Source organism: Euprymna scolopes, chromosome 29 (assembly GCF_053919585.1).
Source record: "Euprymna scolopes isolate OS-2025 chromosome 29, ASM5391958v1, whole genome shotgun sequence".
NCBI lineage: Eukaryota > Metazoa > Mollusca > Cephalopoda > Sepiida > Sepiolidae > Euprymna > Euprymna scolopes.
Genome location: NC_136510.1, coordinates 10,545,618 through 10,560,743, shown reverse-complemented (window position 1 = coordinate 10,560,743; position 15,126 = coordinate 10,545,618). Strand labels below are relative to the sequence as shown.

General features: G+C 33.1%; 1 protein-coding gene and 1 pseudogene across 3 annotated transcripts in view; one reads left to right on the top strand and one right to left on the bottom strand.

Moving 5' to 3' along the window:
* Positions 1-15,126, top strand: part of LOC145252478 (caskin-2-like) — a 969,745-nt gene that overhangs the window by 105,876 nt on the left and 848,743 nt on the right. The gene's annotated exons all lie outside the window — the stretch shown is intronic.
* Positions 1,542-1,675, bottom strand: LOC145253011 (U2 spliceosomal RNA; annotated as a pseudogene).

The window sequence follows — 15,126 nt, the reverse complement described above, 5'->3', positions numbered from 1 at the left end:
GGGAGTATTGAGATTTGGGAAAAATCTTTTTAATCGGTTTTCGGCCAGAAATTTGGAAAGTTCAATGATTTGACCTTTTAAAACTCTACCAAACTCCTTCGCCAATTTTGGGTCTAAACACTTGAAATTTTAGATGTAGATTACTTGGACATGGATCAAACTTTTTAATTTGAGCCCAAAACAAATGTTAAGGGGTCAGAATTGGGATCAAATTTTTTTTTTAAATTTGACCTTTGTGGTCTCTACCAAACTCCTCCGCTAATTTGGGGTCTAAACACTAGAAATTTTAGGTTACCTGGATATGAGTCAAACTTTTTAATATATAAGTTATGAACAGTACATAAGGCCCGACCAAGGCCGGCTGAACTGCTAGTATATCTATACTTTTTTTGTTTGTATATTGATATTTATATTAAATCTTTTTTGTATTGGTATTTACTTGTTTCCCCACGGGTTTCCTCTCCATTCTTGGCCCGAAGGCCAAGAAAGAAAAAGGCAAGCCGTTTTTTCTTCTTCTATATATATAAAAGGCAAAAATCGGTGTGTATGTATGTATGTATGTATGTTTGTTTGTAACGCTAAAACTTTTGAAAGACGGAACCAGAGTTGACAAATTTGGTATCATATTGCACCTTGATCACCCGGATGACAAATATCGAAATTTCACGTCAAACGGACCAGTAGAAAGGGGTCAACTGATCGTTTTTCTCCTAGGGGGGCCCCCCAAAAAACCTGTCATTTTAACGTTATTCAATACGTGTCACGTGACGTGACGTCAGCTCAAACTTTTGACAGACACAACCAAAGTTGACAAATTATGTATCATATTGAACCTTGATCACCCGCATGACAAATATCGAAATTCCACACCAAACGGACCATTAAAAGGGGGTGAACTGATCATTTCTCTCCTAGGGGGGCCCCAAAAAAAACCTGTCATTTTAATGTTAATATTACATAATCCAAAAACGCTTAGTCATGTCACGTGACGTGACGTCAACATCCAGTAATGGCGAACAAATGTAAACAAACACTTTGTTTTACCGATACTTTTGTAATTTCTCTTCTGCTTTGTTCTAGAGATTATTACACTCCATGACAATGTCTCCAACGTATTTAACTGGTTAAAAATAGTATTTATACAAGAGTTTTAACGAAAAATATCAGGAAAAAATGTACAGGAATAAAAAAAAATTCAGCTTTCAAAATATTCGTCGATAAAAAAACCGATCTTTATATTTACGCTAGCCATTTTGTATATTACCACGTGACCTGCTATCTCTTAAACTGGAGGGGGGGGGATCCACTTGAATCCAACAAAACCAGTAATTTTTTTTTTCTATTATATATACATCATTTTCTATAAAATTAAGTGTAGACTTTATAATTAAAACAAAAAATGTTATTCATACTAAAAAAAAAAAACGCTTAGTCATGTCACGTGACGTGACGTCAACATCCACTAATGGCGAACAATTGTACCTATTTATTATGCCTCCCCACGGGACAGTTAGACACCAGGGTCGTTTTTTAACGTGGAGAAAAGGTACAAAAATAAAAATTGTCTCAGTCGTGGAGGATTTCTCCTCCACCGAAAGAGAACAAGAAATAGAAGTGCAGCATCTGAAGAACAGATACTACACTTTGATCTTGACCAAAAGGCCAAGAATGCGAACAATTGTAAATAACAACTTTTTTCACAAAACCAACACCGTCTTTCTTTTTTTTCTCTCTCTTTCTCTCTCTCACCCACTTACTCTTCCCTCTCTCTCACCCTCTTTCTCTTGACGTCACACCACTGTTAAACTGTGGGGGGGGGGAACACATTCCCAGGCATTATCTCCTATAGATGCACATTTTATTAGAAATTCAGCTTTCAAAATATTAGACGATAATAAAAATATAAAACCAACACCCTCTTTCTCTTTTCTCTCTCTCTCACCAACTTACTCTTCTCTCTCTCTCACCCTCTTTCTCTTGACCTCCTACTACTGTTAAACTGTGTGTGTGTGGGGGGGGGAAGAGGCAGCTTGAAAACCAACAAAAACAGTGCACAGTTTCCCAAGCATTTGGGGTGGGAAGGGGGGGAAGAAGCCGAGCGCACAGTTTCGTGTGAGAGAGAGAGAACAATTCTCAACCTATATACTCAACAAATTTTTTATCTACAGATTTGAAAGTTTGTATATAGGGTATTCAGACATATGGAAATATATCTAGCATAATCTATCTATTATATCTATAAAAGTGAAAATGTGTGTGTGTGTGAGGTAGCCAGAGAGAGAGAGAGAGAGAGAGAGAGAGAGAGAGAGAGAGAGACAACAATTCTCAACCTATATATTCAATACATTTTTTATCTACAGATTTGAAAATTTGTATATAGGGTATTCAGACATATGGAAATATATCTAGCATAATCTATCTATTATATCTATAAAAGTGAAAATGTGTGTGTGTGAGGTAGCCAGAGAGAGAGAGAGAGAGAGAGAGAGAGAGAGAGACAACAATTCTCAACCTATATATTCAATACATATTTTATCTACAGATTTGAAAATTTGTATATAGGGTATTCAGACATATGGAAATATATCTAGCATAATCTATCTATTATATCTATAAAAGTGAAAATGTGTGTGTGTGTGTGTGTATGCGTAAGAGAGAGAGAGAACAATTCTCAACCTATATACTCAACGTATTTTTATCTACGGATTTTAAACTTTGTATATAGGGTATTCAGACATATAGAAATATATCTAGCATAATCTATACATTATATCTATAAAAGTGAGAATGTGAGTGTGTGAGAGAGAGAGAACAATTCTCAACCTATATATTCAACAAATTTTTTACCTACAGATTTGAAAATTTGTATATTGGGTATTCAGACATATGGAAATATATCTAGCATAATCGATCTATTATATCTATAAAAGTCAGAATGTTTGCGTGTGGTTGTGTGTGTAAGGTTGCGAGAGAGAGAGAGAGAGAACAATTCTCAACCTATCTATTCAATAAATTTGTTATCTACAGATTTGACCATTTGTATATAGGGTATTCAGACATATGGAAATATATCCAGCATAATCTATCTATTATATCCATAAAAGTGAGAATGTGTGCGTGAGAGAGAGAGAGAGAGAGAGAGAGAGAGAGAGAGTAAGTACAATTCTCACCCTATATATTCAACAAATTTTTTATCTACCGATTAGAAAATTTGTATATAGGGTATTCAGACATATGGAAATATATCTAGCATAATCTATCTATTATATCTAGAAAAGTGAGAATGTGTGTGAAAGAGAGAGAGAGAAGAGAGAGAGAGAGAACAATTCTCAACCTATATATTCAACTAATTTTTATGTACAGATCTGAAAATTTGTATACAGGGTATTCAGACATATGGAAATATATCTAGCATAATCTATTATATCTATAAAAGGTAGAATGTGTGTGTGTGTGTGAGTGAGTGAGTGAGTGAGTGAGAGAGAGAGAGAGAGAGAACAATTCTCAACCTATATACTCAACAAATTTTGTATCTACAGATTTGATAATTTGTATATAGGGTATTCAGACATAAGGAAATATATCTAGCATAATCTATCTATTATATCTATAAAAGTGAGAATGTGTGTGAAAGAGAGAGAGAGAGAACAATTCTCAACCTATATATTCAACAAATTCTATCTTTACAGATTTGAAAATTTGTATATAGGGTATTCAGACATTTGGAAATATATCTAGCATAATCTATTATATCTATAAAAGTGAGAATGTGTGTGTGAGAGAGAGAGAAAGAACAATTCTCAACCTATATACTCAACAAATTTTTTATCTACAGATTTAAAAATTTGTATATAGGGTATTCAGACATATAGAAATATATCTAGCATAACCTATCTATTATATCTATAAAATGACCATGTGTGTGTGTGTGAGAGAGAGAGAGAGAGTCAGAGAGAGAGAGAGAACAATTTTCAGCTTGTGTGTGTGTGAGAAAGAGAGAGAGAGAAAGAGAGGAAGGAAAATTCTCACCCTATATATTCAACAAATTTTTTATCTACATATTAGAAAATTTGGATATAGGGTATTCAGACGTATGGAAATATATCTAGCATAATCTATCTATTATATCTATAAAAGTGAGAATGTGTGTGTGAGAGAGAGAGAAAGAGAGAGAGAGAGAACAATTCTCAACCTATATATTCAACTAATTTTTTATCTACAGATTTGAAAATGTGTATATTGGGTATTCAGACATATGTAAATATATCTGGCATAATCTATGTATTATATCTATAAAAGTGTGAATGTGAGTGATGGAAAGAGCAAAAAATTCTCAACCTATATAACCTATAAAAGTGAGAATATGTGTGAGAGAGAGAGAGAGAGAGAACAATTCTCAACCTATATATTCCACACATTTTTGGGCACAGATTTGGAAATTTGTATATAGGGTAGGCAGACATATAGAAATATATCTAGCATAATCTATCTATTATATCTATAAAAGTGAGAACTTGTGTGTGTGTGTGTGTGTGAGAGAGAGAGAGAACAATTCTTAACCTACATACTCAACAAATTTTTTACCTACAGTTTAGAAAATTTGTATATAGGGTATTCAGACATATGGAAATATATCTAGCATAATCTATCTATTATAACTACAAAAGTTAGAATGTGTGTGTGAGAGAGAGAGAGAGAGAGAACAATTCTAAACCTATATATTCAACAAATTTTTTATCTACAGATTTGAAACTTTGTATATAGGGTATTCAGACATATGGAAATATATCTAGCATAATCTATCTATTTTATCTATAAAAGTGAGAATGCGTGTGTGTGAGATAGCGAGAGAGAGAGAGAGAGAGAAAAAGAGAGAGATAAAAATTCTCAACCTATACATTCAACAAATTTTTTATCCACAGATTTGAACATTTGTATATAGGGTGTTCAGACATATAGAAATATATCTAGCATAATCTATCTATTATATGTATAAAAGTGAGAATGTGTGTGTGTGTGAGAGAGAGGACAATTGTCAACCTATGTATACAACAAATTTTTTATCTACAGATTTCAAAATTTGTATATTGGGCATTCAGACATATTTCAATATATCTGGCATAATCTGTCTATTATATCTATAAAAGTGAGAATGTGTGTGATAGAGAGAGAGAGAACAATTCTCAACCTATATACTCAACAAATTTTTTATCTACAGATTTGAAAATTTGTATATAGGGTATTCAGACATATGGAAATATATCTAGCATAATCTATTATATCTATAAAAGTGAGAATGTGTGTGTGTGTGTGAGAGAGAGAGAGAGAGAGAACAATTCTCAACCCATATACTCAACAAATTCTTTATCTACAGATTTTAAAATTTGTATATAGAGTATTCATACAAATAGAAATATATCTAGGATAATCTTTCTATTATATCTATAAAAGTGAGAATGTGTGTGTGTGAGCGAGAGAGAGAGAGAGAGAGAGAGAGAACAGTTCTCAACCTATACATTCAACAAATTTTTATATATAGGGTATTCAGAAATATCGAAATATATCTAGCATAATCTATTATATCATTAAAAGTTAGAATGTGTGTGTGTGAGAGATAGAGAGAACAATTCTCAACCTATGCACTCTACAAATTTTTTATCTACAAATTAGAAAATTTGTATATAGGGTATTCACACATATGGAAATATATCTAGCATAATCTATCTATTATATCTATAAAAGTTAGAATGTGTGTGTGAGGTAGCCAGAGAGAGAGAGAGAGAGAGAGAGAGTAAGAACAATTTTCAACCTATATATTCAACAAATATTTGATCTACAGATTAGAAAATTTGTATATAGGGTATTCAGACATATGGAAATATATCTAGCATAATCTATCTATTATATCTCTAAAATTGAGAATGTGTGTGTGAGAGAGAGAGAGAGAACAATTTTCAACCTATATACTCAACAAATTTTTTTATCTACAGATTTGAAAATTTGTATATAGGGTATTCAGACATATGGAAATATATCTAGAGTAATCTATCTATTATATCTATAAAAGTGAGAATGCGTGTGTGTGTGAGAGAGAGCGACACAGAACAATTCTCAACCTATATATTCAACAAATTTTTTATGTACAGATCTGAAATATCACATTTGTATAGAAGTAGAAATCTTGATACCTACTCTGATACCTAATAAAAGAAAGGACACTCTTTAGGGCGGATTTTGATTATAACAAGTCACTAATTAGAAATTATAATAAACATTCTAATAATTTAAGAATTTTACCAAAATAAAATTGCATGGTAATCACCCAATTTCTGCCACAAAATTTTGATTGGCAGAACTCATAAACATAAAATATATATTTTCTAATTTCATCTTTTTTTTTTCTTTTTACATAATCTGGTTTGATGTTTTCCCAAATATTCAAATCACTATATTTTGCTGCTTAATATCAAATACAGCAACTGAGTTATTTTTATGCATCAAACAATTACATTTTCTCATTCATCCAAACTAATCACTGAACATCAATTTCATATTTTCTTCACTAAAATATTACTGTGCTTGATGTCATCAAGTGGAGCGGATCATTTTTTTTTCATTTGTTCACACATTTTTCCAATTTATATATATTTTAAAGATTCTTAGCCTATGTCATTGCATACCAATCTGTTTATTAAAAGTTAAGGTTCACTGTAAACACATATGTTACACCAAAATAAAAACGCTTCAGATAATGTCTTGATATTCAATTCAGTTTCTCACATGACATCTTATGAAGTTAGTAGAAATGTTACAGACTTTTGAATCTCAAACACTTTCAATACTGTGCACTGATATTTTCTTTTTTGCAATATAAGCACATTCATGATTTTTTTTACAAACGTTAAAAACTTTCACATTGTGTAGCAATATACTGAAACAATTATAAAAATATTTGTTTTTATTTTGAATGATGCAGGGCATCTGAAGAGAGATTTTTCTAACAAAATGAAAGTATAATTTTTAGCAATAGGTATCTAGGAAAAGGCCACTACATATGTTATAAGTTCCAAATTTCCACAACCTGGCAAATACTGGTACATGCTAGCAAATTTAGATTTGCAATTACAAAATATGATTCTAATTTTTTCCTTTGCTCTTTATTCTAACACTACACTAAGTTTACTGTGTTATTTCGCTACAGTTGATATTGTGTAGAACAATAAGAAAATCATAGTGAACAATGCATTCAACAAAATTTCACACACATTTCTAGATACCTATATCTAATAAGTTCAAAAGAAAGGACACACTTAGGGAGGTATTTTGGTGGTCAAGTCACTAAAAAGAGATTAGCTGGTTTCCCGGCATAGCCCAGGATATAATAAAGATTGACTGAAATACATGTTCTAGCTGGTTTCTAGGCGTTGCCAGGGATGTAATATAGACACATTATGTTGTATATTACCTGTTCTCTTCTCCCTAAGGTAAAACAATTTCATATACATGCTGTAAATTACCTATGCTAGGGATAAAACATGAACAATATCAGTCCTAGGGTAGATAAAACAAATAATACATAGAGATGAAAGATTCCTCTCCCCTAAGAATCAAACATATGTTCAATATCTGCTTTTGTTTTTTCATTGTTTATACGGTCCCGAGCAACGCCGGGTAGCCCTGCTAGTCTATATATATAAATCTCAAACGTCTGTGTGTATGTATGTTTGTTTGTAACGCTAAAACTTTTGACAGACACAACCAGAGTTGACAAATGTGGTATCATATTGAAGCCCCATCACCCGGATGACAAATATCGAAATTTCACGTCAAACGGACCACTAGAAATTGGTCAACTGATCAGTTATCTTCGAGGGGGGCCCCAAAAAAACCTGTCATTATCTATATATATAAAAGACAAATGTTTGTTTGTAACGCTAAAACTTGAGATGAAAGATTCCTCTCCCCTAAGAATAAAGCATATGTTCAATATCTGCTTTTGTTTTTTCATTGTTTATACGGTCCCGAGCAACGCCGGGTAGCCCTGCTAGTTTTAAATAAAAAGAAAAAATGTAAGCCTTTTTTATTTAAAAAGAAAATGCAACTTTCTTATGTATGGGTATGGGCCGTGAAATTGCATTCATCTGCAAAAGATCGAGCTAATTTGCATATTCTTTTAAATCTTCATTTTAATTAATTCCCTATTATTTTTTTCTTTTTTTTTTCGTTTTTATGAGATGACCATATTTATTTAACTATTACGTGTAATTATATTCTACATGTAGATATTCTACATGATTTATACTTTCGTAATATTTGCGTAAAAAGCTTAGAGTAAACATAAACCTCTTATATATAATGTATGTATTTGTTTAGAAAAAGTTGGTCTTCCACACTCCTAAGTTTTTGGTCTACAGACATGAAATTTAATATATAGGGTATCGAACCCATGCGAACCTTTATATTTATGTTTTAGCTGGGGGAAATCGGTGCAAAAGTGTGAAATTGAGAAAAAAAAAAAAAGAATTTGCCAGGTGAAGGTCGAACGACAGCATTACGAATATGCATGCGTAACGTAATAGCTGTTGGTTCATATTTTAATTTTTAGCCTTGCAGCAAACATATCTTCATGGTTCAGCAATTAACGTCAAAGGAAAAATAAATCGTAAGCTAAACGTTTTGGTTTCGATTCTCTGTGATGGAGCCTGAGTCTTTTTTTTTTTTTTTTACTGTTTAAATTATTATATTGGGACCAATATAATAAAATAAACGAAGAAGGTGGGCTCTCTCTACCGTGCTAGAAAATTGCTTACGCCTGAAATGTCCTGTACCTCTATAAGGCCACCGTTCACCCATGTATGGAGTATTGTTGTCATATTTGGGCTGGTGCATTTGCTGCCTGTCTCTAAATTCTGGACAGGGTTCAAAAAAGTCGCAAACCTGATAGGTTCTGAACTGTTATCTAGGCTTCAGCCTCTGTCCCATCGACGAAATGTTGCATCCCTCTGCCTGTTCTACAAATACTTTAATGGTGAATGCTCTGACGTGTAAGAAAGCCTTTTACTCCAATAGTTTCTTCCCCAGAACTGCAAATCCTTGGAACTCCCCTCCGGGATTCTGCTTTCCCAACTGTACTGATATGCAGAAGTTCAAGTGTAATGTGAACAGACATCTTTCTACTCATCTCCCTTCATAATGCTCCGGAAATTATGTTCCCGATAGTAACCCCCTACTTCAAAGTGGCACTTGCCTTGTTTGGGGTGAAGATTGAATTAAAAAAAAAAAAAAAAACAGCTACTAAATCTGCATTAATCAAAATATCATATTTAAGCGTATTTTACGACCGGGCAATGTTGGGCACCCGCTGACAGACACACACACACACACACACACACACAGAGAGAGTAGTGTGTATCAAAGAAGGGAGTAGACGATTGAAAGAACGAGTTGGCGGAGATGAGTCAAATCTTGTAAAGCGCAAACAAATTACTGACCTGACAAGCTGCGATTACCCTAAATCGCAGTTACAGTACACGTGGTTTCATCGGCAATATTACGTGGCCAACCCCTTATTTTTGTGAAGAGCGGCGGCGGTGGAGGTATGAATCTAAGAATGTGATTCCCAAACTAGTTTTCGATTTACTCATAAAATGAACTTCAGAACACGTCAAATATTTCTAAGCTTTTTCAAAGTCTCATAAATAACTTTTTCAAAGTCTCATGAATAACTTTTTCAAAGTCTCATGAATAACTTTTTCAAAGTCTCATGAATAACTTTTTCAAAGTCTCATGAATAACTTTTTCAAAGTCTCATGAATAACTTTTTCAAAGTCTCATGAATAACTTTTTCAAAGTCTCATAAATAACTTTTTCAAAGTCTCATGAATAACTTTTTCAAAGTCTCATGAATAACTTTTTCAAAGTCTCATGAATAACTTTTTCAAAGTCTCATGAATAACTTTTTCAAAGTCTCATGAATAACTTTTTCAAAGTCTCATGAATAACTTTTTCAAAGTCTCATGAATAACTTTTTCAAAGTCTCATGAATAACTTTTTCAAAGTCTCATGAATAACTTTTTCAAAGTCTCATGAATAACTTTTTCAAAGTCTCATGAATAACTTTTTCAAAGTCTCATGAATAACTTTTTCAAAGTCTCATAAATAACTTAGATCGGTGCAAAAGTTTTTGCTGTTTTTTAAATTTCATTTAGAAAATTAAAAGCGGATTTTAAAAAAAATCGGGTTTGTATTACTACTGTAAACATAGATTCGAAAAAGTTGTCAAAAAACAAATTTATAACAAATAAATGTTATCAAAGGCAAGATAAGTTACTTTTCTACCAAACTTGATATGTTTTTAGTGTTTTTTGTTCAATGTAACACGTTTATTCAGCTCGAAAAACATACAGTGTTTACCGATGTATTGGAAAATTTAAAATAGCGCTCGAATCTCTCTTTGACACGCTAAGTTTGGCAAAAGGAATTATAAATAAAAACTATACAAAATACGGTTTAAAACTTGCTTAATATATGTTACCGTGACATAGGCTGACATTTATTCCGTGGTTTTTTAACATTATTTTGCATATTTTTTTATTTTTAACTCCTTTTCCCAAACTTACCGTGTCAAAGAGAGATTCTGGCGCCATTTTAAATTTTCCAATACATACATCGGTAAACAGAAACACTTTGTTTCTCGAGCTGAATAAACATGTTGCATTGAATAAAAACATTACAAACATATCCAGTTAGGTAGAAAAGTAACTTATCTTGCCTTTGATAACATTTATTTGTTTTTTGATAGCTTTTTAGAATCTGTGTACAGTAATACAAACCCCAAAAATATTTATTCATAAAAAATAACAACCTTTGTTCTCTTTGATCGCATTTGTTAACGAGCTTTACTTGTGGAATATGAATCTAACACATGTCCAATCTCTTCTCACCGTGTTAACATAAGGATCTTCTAAATAGTTTTGCAATCCTCAAAATAATAGTAAATCTGAGGGAGTATGGGCAGAAGAATATGCAGGATGAAGCAAGATTTCCCAAACAAATTCTCCTTGGAGATCTTTGGTCAGTAATGCTGTGTGAGGACGAGCATTATCATGATGGAAGATTACCTCCCTTTCTGTTGACTATATAAGGTAATTTCCGGTCAACCTGGGTGAGAATATTGAAGAAAAAAATAAATGGTGTTTTAATGACCTGAAAGAAAAATTTATAAATTAATCATATGTTTTAAGCAGATAACAATGGGCATAAAATAAATTAAAATGGTTTACAATGACCTTTCTGGAAACCGTCAAAAACGATTAAAAAACTGATAAACCGATAAACACATATTTACACATAGCCACACACGGTCACACACACATATTCTCACACTCATATATTTACACACACGTATTCACATCCCCCAAACACACACGTATTCACATCCCCCAAACACACACGTATTCACATTCCCCAAACACACACGTATTCACATTCCCCAAACACACACGTATTCACATTCCCCAAACACACACGTATTCACATTCCCCAAACACACACGTATTCACATTCCCCAAACACACACGTATTCACACACACACACACACACACACACACACACACACACACACACACACACACACACGTAATTCTTATTTTAACTGTCATTTTTCTAAATACAACGGTTTAGAAACCAGCCTAAATGCAGATGTTTTTTTTTTAAATGAACATATTTATTTAAATTCACATTAAGAATCCAGACAAGATTTTTTTCTTAATCACTTGCAGTGATTAAGTTGTTTTTAAAAGTCACTGCTTATCATTTCATCGGCATTCTTTGTTTCATTTTTTTTTTCGCGAACTCTTTACACAAACTTTATTGCATTTATGACTAATTTTCGTATTAATGCCAGTACTAGCAAATTCATAGCTTCGCTATAATAATCATTTGCTAATATGTTTCCTCTGATGAGAAGACGCATTCTCTGAAATTTCACGGATTAAGGAAATCTTAATATTTTTTTTTTAGTATCCTGTCGAACAATTCTTGTAAATTATCATTTACAGTCTTTAAGCGTGTTCTTTTATGGCAAGCTCTAGTTCCTATTTTGGTTGTATTGAGCTTTTTGGTTGGGATTACTATATAGATATTAATATTTATATTCTCTTTAAATTTTCAGGAACTTTTAACTTGCAAAGTTAATTTTGACTTTTTGAGATTATATGTTTTAAAAAATAAATAAATAAATAAAATGTTATATACGTCAAAACAAATTATGGTCGGTATTTATTTGCTCCCCCACCGAGCAAATTAGGCACAAGGCCGATTTTTAATGTGAGGAGTGAAGGGGAAATGGGGACTTGCTCCCTGGGGAGTAGGGGAGCTGGATAGTAACAATTGGTATGAAGGGTTGCCCCTACATTGACCAAGGTCTTATATGTGGGGTCGCCCCCCACATATGGTCTTTGCTTGCAGTATCTGCCAGCACAGATACTACACTTTGATCCCAACCTAAAGGCTAAGAACCAGCGCGATGCCTTGAACAAATTATGGTCGACTTTTCTAAGTAAATAAATAATGAGCTTCGAGGCGAAGCCATTATTTAACCATATTTATCGTTAAAAAACAACAACAAATCTATCTAATATATATATATATATATATATATATATATATATATATATATATATATATATATATATATATATATATATATATATAATTTATTTAGGGAATAACCAAAAGTCACAGGCAACAAGATTTGGACTATAGGGAGGGTGAAGAACTGTCTTTATGCCCATCTAAGTCAAATAGTCTGTGACAAGGATGGAGTTGTGGACTGGTAAATTCTCAGGAATCTTCCGCATCTCCAGTCCCCCCTCTGAATAATTGTGTGTACAGTTCCCACACTGACATCAAACTGTACACTTATTGTCTCTATAGACACACTTCGGTCCTTATCCATGAAATTCTTTATTTGGCCAATCAACTCTGGTGTTCTGACTTTCTTATTCTTCCCACACCTCTAATCATCCCTCACAGACTCTCTTCTATCCTTGAATCTCTTATGCCACTCAAAAACTGATGCTCAATTCAAGCAAGATGGTCCAAGAGAAGTCTGAAGCATTCTATACGTTTCTGTATCATTTTTTTTTCTCACAAGTTTAAAACAATTTTATTGGATATCGTTCTTCTAAAGTGTCCTCACATCCAGATTGCATTTTTGAAATTCACCACCTGTGAGAGTCAGGTTTTAGTAGGATGTATTCCAATTCCTGCTGTAGCTGTTCATTTGAGCCTGAAATCATAAAAATTGGTCAGTCATCTCATTAGATGTATACTGAATTTTCAAGAGAAAGCGACAATTCGAAATGCCGTACAAAAAATAAAAAAAATATCTGGAAACTTGTTGAACGCATCTCGTAATCCTGGAATAAACAGAACAATGGTCACACAACGGTTTAGTATCATGTGTTCATTTTAAACATTGTAAAATAATGTAAAACAGTTTTGTTCTGTCAACAATTTACCCTCACTCTCTCTCTCTCTCTCTGTACCTAAAAACTAAACGACAATTCCATGAACAAAGTGTATTTCCTAAAACTGCCTACCTGTTGAACACAATATTGCGAGGCTGCTTTCCTGCTGAATATAATATGGTCGTTTTCAAGTCCAGTGTAAACAAATTCTCACCGAGCCGCACTTTTAAATAATTAAAATCTACCAATTTCCACCACTAACGATCACTACGCTGCCGTCGCAGTGACCGCCGTGCTCTCATAAACCCTTATCCTCGGGTGGCCTTTCGGCCTTGATAAGTGATCAACCTCCCCCCCCCTTGTAAAAAGATAATTTTACGTGTCTTACGACGTGTAGTCTTCCAACAAATATTGACTCTGCAGGTCACGCTGCTCTATTTAACGCTAAAAATTGTTGAAGTCTGGGAAAGTGACATCCCGAAAATGGGGACGCGAGCAGCTAAGAAATGTAATTAAACACGCTTGAATTAGAAGGCGTAGGTAAATTCCTCGCATTGTAGTGATTCTTTTTCGGCAAAGACATGTTTCGAACTGTACGCGCATGTTTTCGAATGTTATCGTCGAGTCATTTTGGAATCGCTTATCGGATTTCACTGACTTATGGGATTAGCTGAGTTGTTGTTCAGACGTTTGATTGTCTCGGGAAGCCATTGCCGTCACTATCACCCCCCCCTACACACACACACACACACACAAACACACACCCTCCCCATCCCTGGGAGACTAGATGCGTTTTAAACATTAGATCTGATAATGTGAGATTATTGTTGAGTAATTTTAAAAAAAAAGCAAAATGGATTCACCCGCTTGAAATTTTATAAAAATTCCTTTTTGCTTTTTCTCTTTTCTTTCTAGTTTTTTTCTCTTTTTTTTGCTTCTCTCTCTCTCTCTCTCTCTCTCTCTCTCTCTCTATATATATATATATATATATATATATATATATATATATATATATATATATATATGGGGTATCAAAACCAAAGCAAAATATGATGAAAGTAAAAATAAAATAGATAAACCCCATAATTTATTATACCATACCTGTTCACACTGAAACACTTATATTAAAAAACCTTGTTAAACTTTGTGACATATTTCCATTCTATGGAGGTCAGGTGCGAACGAACACCCCATAATTTTATCATACTATATTTCTTCAAACTGAAACATAATTATCAAAGTATACTTACGCAGATAGATATGAAAAGTCTTTATTAAAGTTTGTGCCTATTTCCATTCTATTGATGCCAGGCGCGAACGCAGACCCCACAATTTTATTATACCATCCCTATTTAAGTTAAAACACTTGTCAAAGTATTATTATGTACATCTATATCAAAAACACTTGTAAATGTTTTTTTTTTCTTTAATTTTAAATTTTTTTATTTCCATACTTTGTGGACCAGGCGCGAACGCAGACCCCACAATTTTAATGAACAACCGTTCTGCCAGATCAAACATACCCATTCCTGTGTCTCGATACATCTATAATTATGTTATCAGTTTTTTAAAATAGTCAACGATATAGGAGCCTATTCGTGACCAGACACACACAGCTTTATATTATAGATATAGCTTTTCTCTCTCTCTCAT